The sequence below is a fragment of the Nicotiana sylvestris genome, chromosome 3 (assembly GCF_000393655.2).
Source record: "Nicotiana sylvestris chromosome 3, ASM39365v2, whole genome shotgun sequence".
Lineage (NCBI taxonomy): Eukaryota > Viridiplantae > Streptophyta > Magnoliopsida > Solanales > Solanaceae > Nicotiana > Nicotiana sylvestris.
In genome coordinates, this window is record NC_091059.1 from 84,145,960 (window position 1) to 84,164,289 (window position 18,330).

At 39.8% G+C, this 18,330-nt stretch overlaps 1 pseudogene; it reads left to right on the forward strand.

Annotated features, from left to right (window-relative positions):
• Positions 1-4,068: 4,068 nt before the first annotated feature.
• On the forward strand, positions 4,069-12,817 carry LOC104231754 (TMV resistance protein N-like; annotated as a pseudogene).
• Positions 12,818-18,330: the final 5,513 nt, after the last annotated feature.

Consider the following 18,330-nt stretch of genomic DNA (forward strand, 5'->3'; position numbering starts at 1 on the left):
CACAGCGGTACTCAATAAGTGCCAAGCCTAACCTCGGTCAAGTAGTGAAGAGGAAGGTCAGGGCCCTACTGATTATAGCTTAAAAACGAGGTAAAACAGTATAGAATAAGACAATATAATTAGACGCTAACAGTATGAAGTAACACAGGATAATAAGAATAACAACAAATACAATAGAGAGAAAAATTCTAGATATGAATGTAACTCCACTCAGAGATAGCAACCGGGGATCTCCCAGGATACCATCCTATAGTCCCCAAATGTAAATATCATGTGGATCTCCTGAGTATCGTCCCGTAATCCAACTCATAGTGCGCGGGGATCTACCGAAATCCCGATCCGTAGTCCCAAATATAAATACCCAGTACTGGGGGAATCTACTGGGTGCAGTCCCGTAGTTCCAATATAAATGTGCAGGGAGATCTACCGGAATACAAATCTGTAGTCCCAAAGTAAACATGCAGGGGGGTCTCCCGGGATACCATCCCATAGTCCCAAAGTAAACGCACAGCAGCAACACGAAGAATATTCAGTTAAGTCCAAATTTTATACCAAGGTAAACAGGTATTTCTAACCTAGCATGCTGCACAGAATTTAAATAGAGTAGTTTGAGCAAGTAAAGCAAATAAGTCAATTAGACATGCTTCCGTAAGCTAACAGTAGGCTTAAATTGCAAGTAGTATAAACAGGGAAGAAAACACAGTTATAGTTACTTAATAAAAATCAATTTTTCAAAAATTAGCACATGTACGCACTCGTCACCTCACACACAAGACATATCATATATCAACAATACCAAATCCTAAGTGGAGTTCCCTCACACAAGGCTAGGCAAGCTACTTACCTCGAACCAGCTCAAAAAATCAACTCGAAACCATGCTCTTACCACGAGTACTCGACTCCAAATGGCCCAAATCTAGTCAAATCAATTGCATAATGTAAATATAACTTCAAGTAATCGATTTCACTAATTAATTCGAAGCTAACAAGCGAAATTAATAAAATTGCCCAAAAAATCCCCCGGGCCCACATCTCGGAAACGGGTAAAAGTTACTGATTATGAACTTCCACTCACTCACGAGTCTAACCTTATCAAAATTATCCAAATCCGATGCCAAAATCTTGATCAAAACCCCAAAATTAGTCCTAAGAACTTTTTCAAATTTTTCCCCAATTTCTCACCCCAAATCAAAAATTAGATGTTGAATTCATGTTTAGATTAATGGGTTATAAGCAAAAAGGTGTTAAGAATCATTAACCACAAACTCCCTCCAAAATTCGTTCCAAAATTCGTCTTTTACCGAGCTCCCAATTCAATTTTGTGATATGAACTCAAAACCATCAATTTTGAACTTTATGCTCTGCCCAGACGCGACCTTAATCGCAATCGCGGAAACTTTTGGAAGTAGAAAAGATCAGAGAGATGCACTTTTGGAAGCTCAAGCACTGCAGTTCATGGTAGATTCTTCGCGGCCGCAATCCATTATATGTGGTCCGCGGAGAGGGGATTCAGAGAGCTGGGAGTTTTGAAGTTGGAAAATATTGCGGTCCGCGGTCCATTTTGTGCGGACCGCAGTGAAGCCACCGCGGCCGAGGTGTATTTTATGCGGTCCGTGGTGGCCAGATTCAGAGACTGAGCAATGGAGCTAAAAAGCCTCACCACGGCCACGGTGCATTTTCCGCAGTCCGCGGTACCTCCGACAGGGGTATTTTTGTCCATAAAATTCAGCCTTGTATAAATACCTCTTTTTCACATTTTTAAGGTATCTTTATCTTTGCAGAGCACGTGAACGACGGTTTTAGTCCATTTTGTGTAATTTATAGGTAGATTAACACTGAATCTTCAATATCTTAGTTTGTAATCATATTATATGGGTTATTCTTCATTTAAATCTTTGATTTCTTCCATTATTATGAGTAGCTAGACCCATTAGCTAGGATTCTGGCTCAACCCTAGTGTGGGTATTTGATGGGTCTTTTGTTTTAAGGCTTAGGTGTTCATGAGTATTTGATAATTGGACTGATTTGTGTTTTCCATGTTGAATTAGTGGTTGCAAACACTAATCTGTGCCTTTTGACTTGGGTTTTTCTTGAGAAAGAGAGCTTGAGTCTAGGAAAATCAGTCCAACAAGGAATTGGGGTGTAATCAAGAGATTGATAGCCCCAATTAAAGGGTTAAACCTAGAGATATTAATACACGACTTGAGCCTATATTGCTTGCACAATTTTGACAATGAATTGGTCTTGAGAAAGTCAAAGAGGGCAAAGTCACTCAAGCTACCGCGAGGTATAGAGTGAGTAGTTTCGTGCATTGACTATATCGCAATTCCCAACATAACAACTTTGCCTTAGGGTTTATAACCTGTCAAGTATTCACCTAGGAGAAAGTCACTTCCCTAGTGTCTCATTAACCATTTAGAAAACCATACAAACATTCATACTTAGTTTAATTTCTCATATCATTAGCAATAATTAGAAGTAGCAAACAAATAAATATGATTGGAAGTGTAATTAAGAGCACTACGCACTGTAGTTTAGATAGGAAGCCAAATCCCAAACATTCTAGCTCCTTGTGGATTCGATCCGACCTTCTCGAGTAAAAGCTGCATCGACCGCTCTTGCCACTTTGTAGTGGTGAAGGGTTGGGCCCGATCAAGAATCTCCTATAGGAGTAGAAACATAAATAGGGGAACTCAAAGAATCCTGACTTACGCCTAAATGTGGGGGAAAATAAGAAGACACAAAAGAATAAGTGGAGCCTGGATCGAATAAAACCGATGCATCTCTATGACAAACCAGGACAATACCTGTGATGACAGAATTGGAGGCGACAACCTCGGTATGGGCAGGAAGGGCATAATATCTGGCCTGGCCTCCCCCTCTAGGGAGACCTCTACTTCCATGACCTCAACCTCTAGCTGGTTGAGCAGGTGGGGTAGCATCTGATGCTATAACCATAACCTGAGAACTCTGCGGGGCATGCTGTGGCTGAGAAGTCTGTGGAGGTGCACCCCTCCTAAGTTTGGGGTGATCCCTCACCATATGGTGTGTGTCACCACACTCAAAACAATCGATGGGAAGACGTGGCGGCTGTCACTGGCTCGGGCCAGGTCTGTTGGACTGACCACTAAAAGCACCCCGCGCAGGAGGCGCACTAGATACTGAAGGTGCATAATAAGGCTCCTGAGGCCTAGGAGGAGCTGAATACCACTTGTTGCTGGAAGAGTTGAATGAACGGTGCGACTCATATAACCCATACCATGACAAACTGCAGCTGGAGTACGGGCACCAGAATAAAGGCTCGACTCTCGAGACCTCTTGGCCTCCCTTTCCCCTCTATCCTGAGCATGCATACCCTCCACTCTCCTAGCAATGCTCACCACCTGTTAATAAGAAATATCCACCTCCAACTCACAAGCCATGCTAGACATGATGCTGGGAATGAGACCCTTAATAAACCGGCGAACCCTCTCGCGAACAGTAGAAACCAAAGCTAGTGCATGTCTAGCCAAGCTAGTGAAATGGACAGCATACTCTAAGATAGTCATAGCACCCTGGCGCAATTGCTCAAACTATATGGGCCATGCGCCCCTGAGGCTCTGAGGAACATACTCCCTTAGGAACATATTTGAAAATTGAGTCCAAGTCAGGGAAGCTGCCTCATTCAGACTGTCTAACTCATAAGTACACCACCACACATAGGCGGCTCCTCGAAGCTAGAAGGTAGTGAAGGAAACCCCGCTCAATCCGGATATACCCATGATACAGAGGATACGGTAGAACTTATCTAGGAATCCCAGAGCATCAGTTGATGCTAGACCACTAAATACAAGAGGCTTGTAGTTCTTGAACCTCTCAAGCCTCCGCTGCTCATCCTCGGAAGCCACTGCCCTGGCTTCGGGCTTATCTGCGACTGCAGGCTATACAGGAATAATCTCTAGGACCTGATTAACATGCACTCGCTGCTCAGGAGTGCGAGTGGTGGGAGTCTGTGGTCCTCCTCCAGTCTGAGATGTGGCTTCCATAAGGGGAAGCAACCCTGCCTAAGCCAGAGTGGTGTACATACTCATGAATTGTGCAAGAGTCTCTTGGAGAGATGGATTAGTAGTAGCAGTAGGCGTATCAGGTGCCACAATTCCGGCTGGAAGTGCTGGTGGTACTTCAGTGGCAGCTCGCTCGGGTGCTCTGGCTGCACCATGTGTGTGCTTGGCCTCTACCCCGGCCCCGACCACTGACGGCTCAAGTAGGGGGCGCGGGTGCCTGATCATCTCTAGTAGCACGTGTCCTCACCATCTGTGAGAGAATAGAAGACAAAAGTTTAGAATTGTTATATCAAAACCTCGCACGACAAGGAAATTAAAATGAAGTATAATTTTCATAACAGTTACATAGCCTCTCGTAGATAAGTACAGACGTCTCCGTACCGATCCGCAAGACTCTAATAAACCGGCTTGTGATTCATGACTCCTATGAACCTAGAGCTCTGATACCAACTTGTCACGATCCCAGTTCGCCCTCCGTGAGCTATCGTGATGGCACCTAGTCTCTACGACTGGGTAAGCCAAATAATTGCGGAAAAAGGGTAAAACAACAGATAAAACTAATAAAAATTGCGGAATAAACATAGTGAAGGTTTAAACTACCGCTCGGCATATGCAAATATAACTCTCAAATAGAACAATTTCCCAAAAATCAGAATCTCATGAAATCACAAGCTATGGATACTACATTGTGCGCTAACTCCATAATGTCTAAAATAAAGTAAATACAGAAGGGCTATAACTACAAGAGAGAATGGAGAGGGACTCCTCGGTCTACGGATGCGGCAGATATACCTCGAAGTCTCTAAAGGATCGCCTCGCCTCAAGGATGGTAGGGCTGAGCCGGAAAACCTGGATCTGCACATGAAAAACATGTGCAGAAAGGGCATGAGTACACCACAGCGGTATACAGTAAGTGTCAAGCCTAACCTCGGTCGAGTAGTGACGAGGAAGGTCTGGGCCCTACTGATTATAGCTGAAAAATGAGGTAAAACAGTATAGAATACGACAATATAATTAGATGCTAACAGTGTGAAGTAACACAGGATAATAGAATAACAACAAATACAACACACAGAAATTCCAGATAAAAACATAACTCCACTTAGAGATAGCAACCGGGGATCTCCCAGGATACCGCCCTGTAGTCCCCAAATATAAATATCTAGTGGATCTCTTGGGTATCGTCCCGTTGTCCAACTCAAAGTGCACTGGGATCTACCGGAATCCCGATCCGTAGTCCCAAATGTAAATACCCAATACTTGGGAAATCTACCGGGTGCAGTCCCGTAGCTCCAATATAAATTTGCAGGGGGATCTACCAGAATACAAATCCGTAGTCCTAAAGTAAACATGCAGGGGGATCTTCCGGGATACCGTCCCGTAGTCTCAAAGTAAACACCCAACAGCAATACGAAGAATATTTAGTTAAATTCAAATTTAATACCAAGGCAAACATGTATTTCTAACCTATCTTGCTGCACATAATTTAAATAGAGCAGTTTGAACAAGTAAAGCAATTAAGTCAATTAGACACGCTTCCTTAAGCTAACACTAGGCTTAAATTGCACGTAGTATAAATAGTGAAGAAAACACAGTTATAGTTACTTAATGAAAACCGAATTTTCAACAATTAGCACATGTGTGCACTCATCACCTCACGTACAAGGCATTTCATATATCAACAATACCAACTCCTAAGGGTTGTTCCCCTACACAAGGTTAGGAAAGCCACTTACCTCGAACTAGCTCAAAAAATTAACCTGAAACCACGCTCTTTCCACGAGTACTCGACTCCAAATGGCCCAAATCTATTCAAATCAATTGCATAATGTAAATATAACTTCAAGTAACTGATTCCACTAATTAATTCGAAGCTAACACGTGAAATTAAAAAAATTGCCTAAAAAGTCCCCCGGGCCCACATCTCAGAATCGGGTAAAAGTTACGGATCATGAACTCTCACACACTCACGAGTCTAACCACACCAAAATTATCCAAATTCGATGCCAAAATCTTGATCAAAACCCCAAAATTAGGCCTAAGAACTTTTCTAAAAATTTCCCCAATTTCTCACCCAACTCCGAAATTAGATGATGAATTCATGTTTAGATTAATGAGTTATAAGCAAAAAGGAGTTAAGAATCATTACCCACAAACTCCCTCCGAAAATCTTTCCAAAATTCGTCTCCTACCGAGCTCCAAATTCAATTTTGTGATATGAACTCAAAACTCTCGATTTTGAACATTATGTTCTGCCCAGACGCGACCTTAAACGCGATCGCGGAAACTCCCACGCGATCGCAAAGAGCAACATCACTAACCCCCAAATTAAACCTACGCGAATGCGATAATCCCTACGCGATCGCGATGTTTCACTGCTCAGCTCTACACGATCGCGGTTGACCTCATGCGATCGTGAAGAGCAACTTCCACTCCTCAGCTGCCTCAGTTCTTCCTCATCGCGAATGCGTCGTAGCCCACGCGTTCGTGATTCAACTTCTGCCAATACTACATGTTCACACTCCATTTCCCTCGATCATATAGAACAAAATCCCTTCTGCCTCATCTAAGCCTTCGCGATCGAGAGCGTCCTCACGCGATCGCGATGAAGAAAAGTTTGCAACAGAAAACCAGCAAAAAATTGATCCTTCTCCAAGTCCAAAAATGGTCCGTTGAGCATCCGAAACACACCCGAGGCCCCCAAGACCTAAACCAAACATGCCAACTAATCCTAAAACATCATTCAAACTTGTTCCAACCTTCAGAACGCTCAAAATAACATCAAAACACCAATTTAACGTCACACATAAGAACTCCAAAAACTCTCAAATTACGCTTTCGATCAAGCACTTCACATTCAACACTACGGAGCTACTCCAACTTCTGGAATTCCATTCCGACCCCGATATCAAAATCTCACTATCGAACTGGAAACATCAAAAATTCCACTTTCGGCATTTCAAGCCTAAATAAGCTATGGACCTCCAAAACAAAATCCGAACACGCCTCTAAACCCGAAATCACCCAACGGAGCTAACGGAACCGATGAAACTTCATTCTGAGGCCGTCTTCATACTGCCCTGAGTACGGTCCAAATTCTAAAGCTTAAGCTCTCTTTTAGGGACCAAGTGTCCCAAAATACTCCGAAACTCAAAGCAAAACATCCCGCTAGATCAAAATAGCAGAAATAAACACGGAAAAAGCAGTTAATTGGGGATCGAGGCGTTAATTCTTAAAATAACCGACCGGGTCGTTACAATCGAACAGTCTCAAGTTGCCCTCGTTGTTTTCTCAAAGAATTATGCAACATTGAGGTGGTGCTTAGATGGGTTAGTGAAGATCATGGAATGCAAGGATCAATGCGGACAAACTGTCATACCGGTCTTCCATGATATGGATCCATCACATGTTCGGAAACAGAGGGAGAGCTTTGTTGAAGCCTTTGACAAACATGAAACAAGCTATAAGGATGATGATGAAGGAATTGAGAAGCTCCAAAGATGGAGGAATGCTCTAACTGCTGCTGCAAATCTAAAAGGATATGATGTCAGTGACGGGTGAGTTAAAAACACATAGTAATTGCATATAATCAAAAAATAAGAAGCGAAAACGACAAGAAAGGGTTTGCTCAAGTGCTAAGAACCCTCCAACTCCAACCCTTAGATTACCACAGGAGCAAAGTGAGGAGCTCAAAAGGAATAATTTTCATTCAAATGTGGTCGCTTATGTGAAGACTACATATTCTACTGTAGAAAAAAGAATTTGTACCTCAAAAATGAGTTAAACAGAATAGACACTAAATAAATTTATCATATTTACAAAATAAAAATTAAAAGATGGAAACTTAATTAATTTATTTTGCTAGAATACTGCTTCCACAATCTAATTTCATTGATTGTCATTTAGACGTTTATTTATTTTTATTTTTTTTCCGAAAAAGAAAAGAATGATGGTTGTTATATATATTTCTATCAGTAAGAAGATATTGTTCCTATCAGTATAATTAGAGAGAATAAATAAAAAACATCTTAAGCTATTCACGTTTTTCTATTACCCCTGAAATCTGAAATATTACGTTTCCTATTTAAAACCTCACGGAGTGCCACTGAATGTAGAGTGGCTTCACTTCCTTGTAATGTGCGAGAGCTAAAATTAACCTAAAAACATGAGACACTGACATTTTTACTTTATATTTTTCATATTAATTATTTATTCCTTTTTTTTTTAAATTCAATTTTCTTGAAGTAAACCATGTTGAAATTCGTAAAATAAGAGCAACACCAAAAATAAATTAATCAAAAAACAAAAAAAAAAGGTGCAATCTAAAAGAATAGACATCCGCCATGGGCGACTAAAATATATATGCAACAGTTTATTTAAAATGTACATTAGACGTTGGAAATGTTTTATTTTATAATTTCTGTAAAACAGAATGATAATTGACTAATATATTTATATCAGCCATAAGTCACTATAGTTCCTATCACTACAATTCCTCAATAATATTCTTGCACATATAATATTTTGATTTCTCCTTCAAGCGTTTGTTTTTTGTACGTAGTCTTTTAATCATATCTATGCAAATTAACAATATTTAGTAGCTCAGTTTGTTGGCTATTTACCTAGTTGATGAGAGTTCGATTTCTTACCTTGCAATCTTCTCTCCCTTCCTCTACCCCTTTGCAATAAAAAAAATTATGAAATGCTTACTAATACTTGACTTTCTTATATTTATCCACAATTAGTCTTCTTATTTTTATAGGATTGAAGCAGAGAATATTCAGACGAAATTTCCAAATTGTGCAATAGTACTACTTTGTCTTCTTTGCGTGATATTGTGGGAATAGATACTCATCCGGACAAATTAAAGTCTCTACTTAAGATAGGAATCAATGGTGTTCGGATCATATTGGGGATCTGGGGCATGGGCGGTCTAGGGAAGACGACAATAGCAAGAGCCATTTTGACACTTTATCACATCAATTTGAAGCTGCTTGTTTCCTTGCGGATATTAAAGAAAATGAAAACAGACATCAACTGTATTCTTTGCAAAATACCCTTCTCTCTGAATTGTTAAGAAGAAAAGATGATTACGTCAATAAAAAGCAAGATGGGAAGCAGATGATTCCGGACAGACTTTGCTCTAAGAAGGTGCTAATTGGAGTATTTAGCAGGTGATATTGGTCGGTTTGTTAATGGCAGTAGGGTTGTAGTAACAACTAGAGCCAAGCATTTGATAGAGAAGGATGCTGCAATATATGAAGTGACTATGCTACCTGATCATGAAGCTATGCAATTGTTCTGTCAACGTGCTTTCGATAAAGAAAATCCAGACGAGCATTTTAAGAAGCTTTCGTTGGAGGTAGTAAGTCATGCTAAAGGCTTTCCTTCATCCCTCAAAATGTGGGGTTCTTTGTTACATAAGAGGGATATAACCGTTTGGAGAAGTGCTATAGAACAAATGAAAATCAATTCTAATTCAAAAGTTCTTAAAAGCTCAAAATTAGTTATGATGGATTAGAGCTCATACAAAAAGAGATGTTTCTAGATATAGCATGCTTCTTACGAGGGAAAGGAAAAGATTACATCTTAAAAATTCTTGAGAGTTGTCATATTGGAGCTGAATATGGATTGCATATTTTAATTCACCAATCTCTTGTGTTCATCTCTGAATATAATCATGTTCAAATGCATGACTTAATACAGAATATGGGTAAATATATAGTGAATTTTCAAAAAGATCCCGGAGAACGTTGCAGACTATGGCTCGCCGAGGAAGTCGAAGAAGTGATGACCAATAATACAGTAAGTAGGCTAAACAATCCAATAATATTTAATTTCTAATTTTATATTCCAAAGACACATATGGCAGTCAATTCCAATTATTTGTTCCTCTTGCTTCATGGTCTTGCAGGTACGTCATTTTAGTTGTTTACTTTAGTTAGTAGGAGAAGCAAAAGTAATATTAGTTACCTAATTAGTTAAAAAAACATTAATTTCCTAATTTGTTTATATCAGTAGCCTTACGTTGCCTAATTCGTTTTTCTTACATTTTTTAGCAATGGATTAGACTAGTAGCCACTTTACGTGTTTGATCCAATGTCATTCTTTGGATTAACTTGAAAATCTCATGATATTTTATTACATAATAACTCAATCAGTGAGTCACTTTACCATTTTTTTTTTAAAAAAAAAAAAGTCACTGCAATTTATTGGTATTGATTCAATTGCAATTTCTTTGTATCGCAACATGAAAAACATATAAACATGACTATAATGAACTTCTAGGAAAAATGTAATATTAGAAAATAGAACTATAAAATTAATTGCAAAAAGTATTTTTCTAAAGTAACATCAGCATTTCCTAATGATCTTTTTACCAGAGGACCATGGCAATGGAAGCAATCTGGGTTTCTTCTTATTCTGGTACACTACTCATTAGCAATGAGGTCATGAAAAATATGAAAAGGCTTAGGATATTAAACATAGAGGGGTGGTGGATCTATGATGGTTCCATCAACAGCCTGCATTGGTTTGTCTGGACTAGCTATATTTGGGATTCGTTGCCATCTACATTTGAACCCAAAATGCTTGTTCACCTTCGACTCCGGGGCAGTTCACTGCATTATTTATGGATGGAAATAAAGGTACGATAGTAGAGTTTTATTTTATTGCCAATTAGTTTTCTCTAACTCTCTTTGTCCTTTAATTTAGTGTTGATGAACAAATATTTTTGCTTTTGTCATGTATTATTTGAGGTACTTCCTATTTTTGCTACAATTATGATGCATGTCTTTAGGCGAACAAGGGCTATTAATTCCATAACCTCAAATATTTGTATTTCCATCTAAAAAAAATAATTTTATATTATTTGGGGTTGTTCTCAATATTATTGTATGATCTTCATGTCATTTTTCTCCAAATCTTCCCATCATCATTTTAACTAACAAGCTCAATTTAAAAGCTCCTTCAATTATTTTTCATAGTAAGATTAGATGCAATTATTTCTCTCATTCTCTCTATGTTATGAACAACATTTACCGTCTCTACGGAGGATAGATCTCAGCTACTCTAAAAGCCTGACGCGAACAACTGATTTCGCGGGGATGCCAAATTTGGAGTATTTGAATTTTTATAATTGTAGTAATCTTGAAGAGGTTCAGCATTCCCTGGGATGTTGCAGAAAACTCATTAAGTTAGAATTTTGTTATTGTAAAAGCCTCAAGAGGTTTCCATGTGTTAATGTGGAATCTCTTGAATATCTGGATTTAAAATATTGCTATAGGTTAGAGAAAATTCCAGAAATCCACGGGAGAATGAAGCCGAAGATACAAATTCACATGGAAGACTCTGGGATAAGGGAACTGCCATCATCTATTTTTCAGTACCAAACTCATATTACCGAGCTAAATTTGCGGGGAACGAGAAACCTTGTAGCTCTTCCAAGTAGCATCTGTAGGTTGAAAAATTTGATTAGTCTGAGTGTGTTGGATTTCTCAAAACTGGAAAGCTTGCCAGAGGAGATAGGGGATTTAGAAAACTTGGAGGAGCTTGATGCCAGAGGTACTCTAATTTCACGACCTCCGTCTACCATCGTACGCTTAAACAAACTTAAAATTTTGATGTTTGGAGGCTGCTTCAAAGATGGAGTGTATTTTGAGTTCCCTGGATTACGGTCATTTGAAATTTTGAGTCTCAAAAACTGCAATCTACTAGATGGAGGACTTCCGTAAGATATTGGATCGTTATCTTCTTTGAAAAAGTTGAAGCTCAATAGAAATAATTTTGAGCATTTTCCTCGAAGCATAACCCAACTTGGTGCTCTTCGAATCTTGGACTTAAGATATTGCCAGAGGCTTACACAGCTGCCAGAACTTCCACCAGAATTAGATACAATACATGCAGATTATTGGAGCAATGATTCCATCTGTAATTCATTGTTTCATAATATCTCGTCTACAACAGATTCCTTGTCACTAAGAGTATTTACCAGTGAGGTTCCTGATGATGACATCCCTGAGATCCCAAGTTGGTTCCTCCATAAGAGAAGGGATAGAAGTGTATTAGTTAATTTGCCCGAAAATTGGTATATACTTGATAAATTCTTGGGATTTGTTGTATGTTACTCTGGCAGATTAGTTGACACCACAACTCAATTGATTCCCGTATGTGATGACGGGATGTCGTGGATGACCCAGAAACTTGCCTTATCAGAATGGGCTACAGAATCTAACATTCCATTTTCCACTGTATTTTTTGTTTGTACACCAAATGACTATGAGATTATTTGGCTATCTTTTTCTGGAGAAGTGAAGAGGTATGGACTTCGTTTGTTGTATAAAGAAGAAGCTAAGGTTGAGGCCTTGTCACGAATGAGGGAAAATAACAATGAACCAACAGAATATTCCACCGGGATAAGGAGGACCCGATATAACAATAGTGAATACAAGGTCATGATCAATGAAGCCAGTTGCTCCTCGGGTAAGAAACAGAAGAGTCACATTTCCAATTTTCAGGGGAACTCTGTCTTTGAGAATCTGTAGCAACAAGTAGAGGGGCCTGTCTCTTTAGAAACTTTGCAGGTCAAATACATGTATATACCTTATGCCTCGTTTATTTATTTGGTATTGAAATTTGTGCTCTCTTTTTTTGCAATTCTCTCCTTCTATTAGCTACAAAGTCTTCTTCCAAGACCAAGTGTTTTCTAATTTTGATTGGAGTTAGCATCAGGTGTTGTTGAAAGTGCACTATTGCATTTTATGAGTGTATACAATAATGTGAAGAAAGTCTTTTTAAATGTGACAATCATTTCCTATTTTTAAGAATCGCATGAGAGTTCTTTCGCCGCTTAGAGGGCACTTCAGTGTTGTCATCAAGGCTCTAAGGTATACTGTTTTGTTCCAATGAACGTAATTCTTAAGAGGCTACACCAAATAATTGATACTTAACTTATCGTAATTTTATTTTTCAATTTCTTTGTCCATATATTTGTTATTCATGCGTATAATTATTAATATTGGACTACACATACATATTGAGTTAACTTTGCTTTCAAATTTTGTGGTAGAGTTAAAGGCTTACGACCTTTCAAATTTCTTGCAAAATATTGAGTGTTATACTAAATGTTAATAGAAGCCCTTTCCTTTCAAGACTGTTTGCACCAGTTCATCTAATAGGATCATTTCAAATTAGAAACATCCGAAATTCCTATGAGAAAATAAAACTAGTAAGAAAGTCGATGTCAAATTTTGATAATGACATTACAGGTTTGGTTATCGACGGTTTATTTAAGAAGGGAGATGTTAAGATGTTGCTAAGGCAGATGCAAAGTAATGGACATGCGCCTAATCTGTAACTGCCTTTTGGTAGGTGAATATCATTCCATAAGTTTTCCTCTGGATAATGATCAACTGAGTGATGCAAGAGGTTATGCAATACGACATATGTCTGTTTGTTTTGCTTGTACTGCTCATTCTGTCTAGTATTTCATATACGAAGTTGGTTTCATTGTTTAGGCATATCGATTAAGCTACTTTTGGGATTGTTCTACTCAAGTTTCAATTGTAAGATATGTGTGTATAGCCCAAGATCTAAACTTGCAATTTTGCTCTTTCACCTCTTTGTTACCCTCCCTCTGATTAAACTTTTTTCTTTGTGTGGATTCTTTAAAGAATGGATCATGTTCCTTGATCCTTTCTTGTTTCAGCATCTTTATTGTCTATTATCTTATTATCTTTTCTGTCTTCTTGCAGTGTATTGCCTTTCATTCGTTGAGGAATTTTAGAGTTGTAATCTCAACTTGTCAATGTGCTTCCCTCGGGACATGTGAAAGGTGTCTCACAGATACCTATTCTTAAACCAGTCCATTAAAATTGCAGTGTTCATACACCAATGATGAAAGGCGATGTGTTTCTCTGCAATTTGAGAAAATGCCTAAAAATCTACTAGAGGAAGAAAGTATTTTTTTTCCAGCCTCGAGGATCTGCCATGAGCAATGGAAATTACTAACAAAACATGAGTAATATTCAGCTGTGTGACATTCAAAGATGACTTGTGCCAAGTTCAACACCTTTTGTATACAGTAAAATCGAAAGGTCCAATTTTCCATCATTACGATGCCTCATAAGCACATTTCACAAGGTTCGAGACAAGGGACGAGGTTCATCCTCGAGGGCTATTGATGCTCGACCTCGGGGCAATGCGGACCAGCGACTGTGATGGAAAAGTGCGGAGTTCCTAAGGCGCACAACTAGGACTGACAAAGTCTAGTGAGCTAAGTTCAGACCCGAATCATGGCGTCAACTAGCTGTCCCATCCCCATATCTTTGTAATAAATACACTTATACTATGTTGAGATTCCCCCTCATATATAAAGGGGACCCTTGTCACTTTGAAAATATTTGTTGCTCCATACTAAATTCACAAGAACATTCTCTCTGCTCTCTAACACATTCTCTTGATTTCATTACCCCATTTATTGTCTATATTTATTGTGTTCTACTTAAAGTTCATCATTTATCGCTTATTATTGGCCATAAAGAGCTGTCATTAATTTATTTATAACTGTTAATCTCTATTGACCGCCCTCGATAGCTCCCAGCCGAGCTTCAGACTAGACCCCGAGGCCCTCGTATAGGCAAGCTCGAGGCCCCGATCGACAGCGATTCGGTCTGGTTATCATCTCGTTTTTAAGCTCTTATCTCATTTCTAAGTATTCCACATATCATCGACTGCCTAACAACTAACATAAAAATAGATCACGTGTTTTTAAAACCACTAAATCAAATTTAATTGTTATTATCATTTTTACGGTAAACAGTTTAGTGCCCACTGTGGAGCTAAAAATAATAGTGATTATTTTTCTTGCTCGTTTTACTACACAACGCAAGTTATCTTTCACACTTTTTATTGTCCAAGATCTTTGATTTCCGGTTAAAATGCCTAAACTAGCAAGTGTGCGTGAAAACAAGAGCCTCAAAAACTATGGGAATGGTGGTACGGTTAATCCAGGTATGGGTGTGCCACCACGAAACCCTGAGAACATACCTGAGCTGATTCCTAATGGTACGACCTCGTGCGACGCCCAAGGCATTAACACCAGTCCTCACATTAACCAGCGAGCGTGCCGAGAAATTCACCGGGAAACTCGGAAACATCCAACCTGGGCAAAAAGAGAGATTCCTCGGCATGTCGTTCAAATGATTATCAGGGGGACCGACATTCCCCATGAACCCGTGATCAAACGGCTAAAAATATCCGCTGCAATCGAGGGTCCGATCCGAGATCGCATGATCGAAGACACCCTCGCATTCAGCGAGGAGGATCTCGAGACCTTGGCAGAACCACACAATAACGCGCTGGTAATTTCATTTCATTTAAGCAATGTTCAAATTAAACGTGTGCTCGTGGATCCAGGCAGCTGGGCCAACGTAATCAGGTCAAAGGTAGTAGAACAACTTGGGTTGCTCGATCAGATCGTATCCGCCTCCCGCGTCCTCCACGACTTCAACATGGTCGGCGAAATAACGAAAGGAGAGATCGTCCTCCCGGTTGACATGTCCGGTACAGTTCAGAATACCAAGTTCCACGTCATCATTGTTGACATGAGGCACAACGCATTGCTTGGCAGGCCGTGGATACACAACATGAGGGCGGTGCCTTCAACTATGCACCAGATGATAAAATTTCCAATAAAAGATGGCATAACAACCATATATGGAGAACAACATGCATCAAAGAAATGTTCACATTTACCAGGAGGCACCAAGCCCCATACACTCCACCTCGAATGAGTCAGGAGCATACAAACCCCCGAGGACGATGAAGAGATTTCCTCGACCCTCGAACTTTTATTACCCCTGAAGAGTCGGATGCAACGAAATCGACAATTGAAGAACTAGAGCAAGCAGTTTTGATCGAGCATCTCCCGGAACAGGATTAACCCCGAACTTAGGAAAAAACTCATTCAATTCCTTATTAACAACATCGACTATTTTGCTTCATCCAATTTAGATATGACAGGAATCCCGCTGGAAATAACCACCCACCGATTGAGTGTCGACCCCGGGTATAAATCGGTGAAGCAAAAAAGAAGACCCCAGTCCGGAGTAAAAAACACATTCATCAAGGACGAGGTAACGAAACTCCTTAAAATAGTGTCTATCAGAGAGGTAAAGTATCCCGAATGGCTGGCCAACGTAGTGGTAGTGCCCAAAAAGGGAAATAAGTTAAAAATGTGCATAGATTATAAAGATTTAAATAAGGCGTGCCCCAAGGATTCTTTCCTATTGCCTAACATCGATCGTCTGATTGATGCTACGGCCGACCATGAGACCCTCACCTTTCTCGATGCCTACTCGGGGTATAACCAAATTAAGATGAACCCCGAGGATAGGGAAAAGACTTCATTCATCACGAAGTATGGTACCGATTGTTACAATGTAATGCCCTTCATGCTGAAAAATGCAGGGGCTAGTTAATAAAACGTTCGACCATCAAATAGGCAAATCCACGGAAGTTTCTATTGATGACATTCTAGTTAAATCCCTGCACGCAGAGGACCATTTGACTTATTTGCAGGAAACAATCGACATCCTCAGAAGTTACAACAAAAAGCTTAACCCCGAGAAATGCACCTTCGGAGTGGGCTCGGGCAAATTCTTAGGCTTCATGGTATCGAACAGGGGGGTCGAGATCAACCTCGACAAAATCAAGGCCATCAAAGAAATCACGATGATAAATAATGTAAAGGCCATGCAACGGCTGACAGGGTGAATGGCGCCTCTAGCAGATTCATATCAAGGTTGTCAGACAACAGTCACCATTTCTTCTCTTTACTCAAAATGAAAAACAACTTCGAGTGGACTCCAGAATGCCAACACGCCTTAGAGGAACTAAAGCGGTACCTGACTAGTCCTCCTTTGCTCCACATGCCAAAAGAGGATGAAATGATGTATCTATACATGGCTGTATCTGAGATATCGGTAAGCGGTGTGCTGGTTCGAGAAGAGCAAGGTATGCAATTTCCTGTTTATTATGTAAGTTGGACCCTAGGGGATGCCGAAACCAGGTATCCGCACCTAGAAAAATTAGCTCTTGCATTAATAAGTGCATCGCCAAAACTGAAACCCTATTTTCAATGCCACTGTATTTGCGATTTAACAACGTACCCTCTCCGAAGCATATTGCATAAGCCCGAACTATCACGTTGATTGGCCAAATGGGCCATCGAACTCGGGGGTATGTTTCATGCCCCAACCTCGGGAGGCGCCACCGACGCTCAATCGAGTGAACCCAACTGAGCAAGCCTTATCAAACACTACCCATCCAACTCAATATGAATAAGGAAACCATGCTTTAGTTTATTTAGACAAGGAAAGATAGTACATTTAACATTTTAGTTCATTTTATATCACAACACTAAATCGTAGTTAAGTGTCCAAGATTCTATACAGTTATAGTTTAAAAGAAAGCAAGAGTACAAGGTTACAACATGGTTCATTGACCTATCCAATACCCGTACATAACCTACACAAACGTCTACAGAGCCTTTAGGGATACAAAAGACATGGATAACAACGTTGGCAACAAGGCCTCGACTATACCTCAAAATGGATATCTATAACAAAAGGTGTACAACATGACCCCTTGAAGGAGGAAGGGGCTCACCAAGATTTTGAGAAAAGGATGCTCCGCTACACACGATTGGCACTATCCGCTATGGAGCCACCGACAAACATTTAAAAATGTAGCGTCCCCGGCAAAAGGGACGTTAGTACCATGGAATAGTACTAGTATGTATAACTAAACACCATCCTGTTAGAGAGAACAACCATACAAGAGTAAAGAGGAAATCGTATAGACAACAAAGTATCAAATAAGCACCATGCCGTCAATATAAGGAGGTTCACTTGATTTTCACATAGTTCTTGAAATTTTAGATTGGAGCATCTCACAATATTGCATCATTATCCATATTACCACTGCTTCTGTGAGTAGAGTCCGATCACGGCCCGATCGGCTAAGCCGACTTCCCTAGACGTTACCATTATTTCGTTCACACTTTCCAGTTTCGATCATCAATACATTACCACCATATGTGTATACATATATCATGGCATCCGATCACGGCCTGATCAGCTAAGCCGTTTCCCCGAGACGTTACCATTTTCTGTTATTCATCTCACACCAATCTTTGTCTACACATGTATTAGTTTACAGGCGCTTGGGGCCACAATTTCCACATTTCATAACTCACATTTCACATTGTTCACATTTATAACATTTA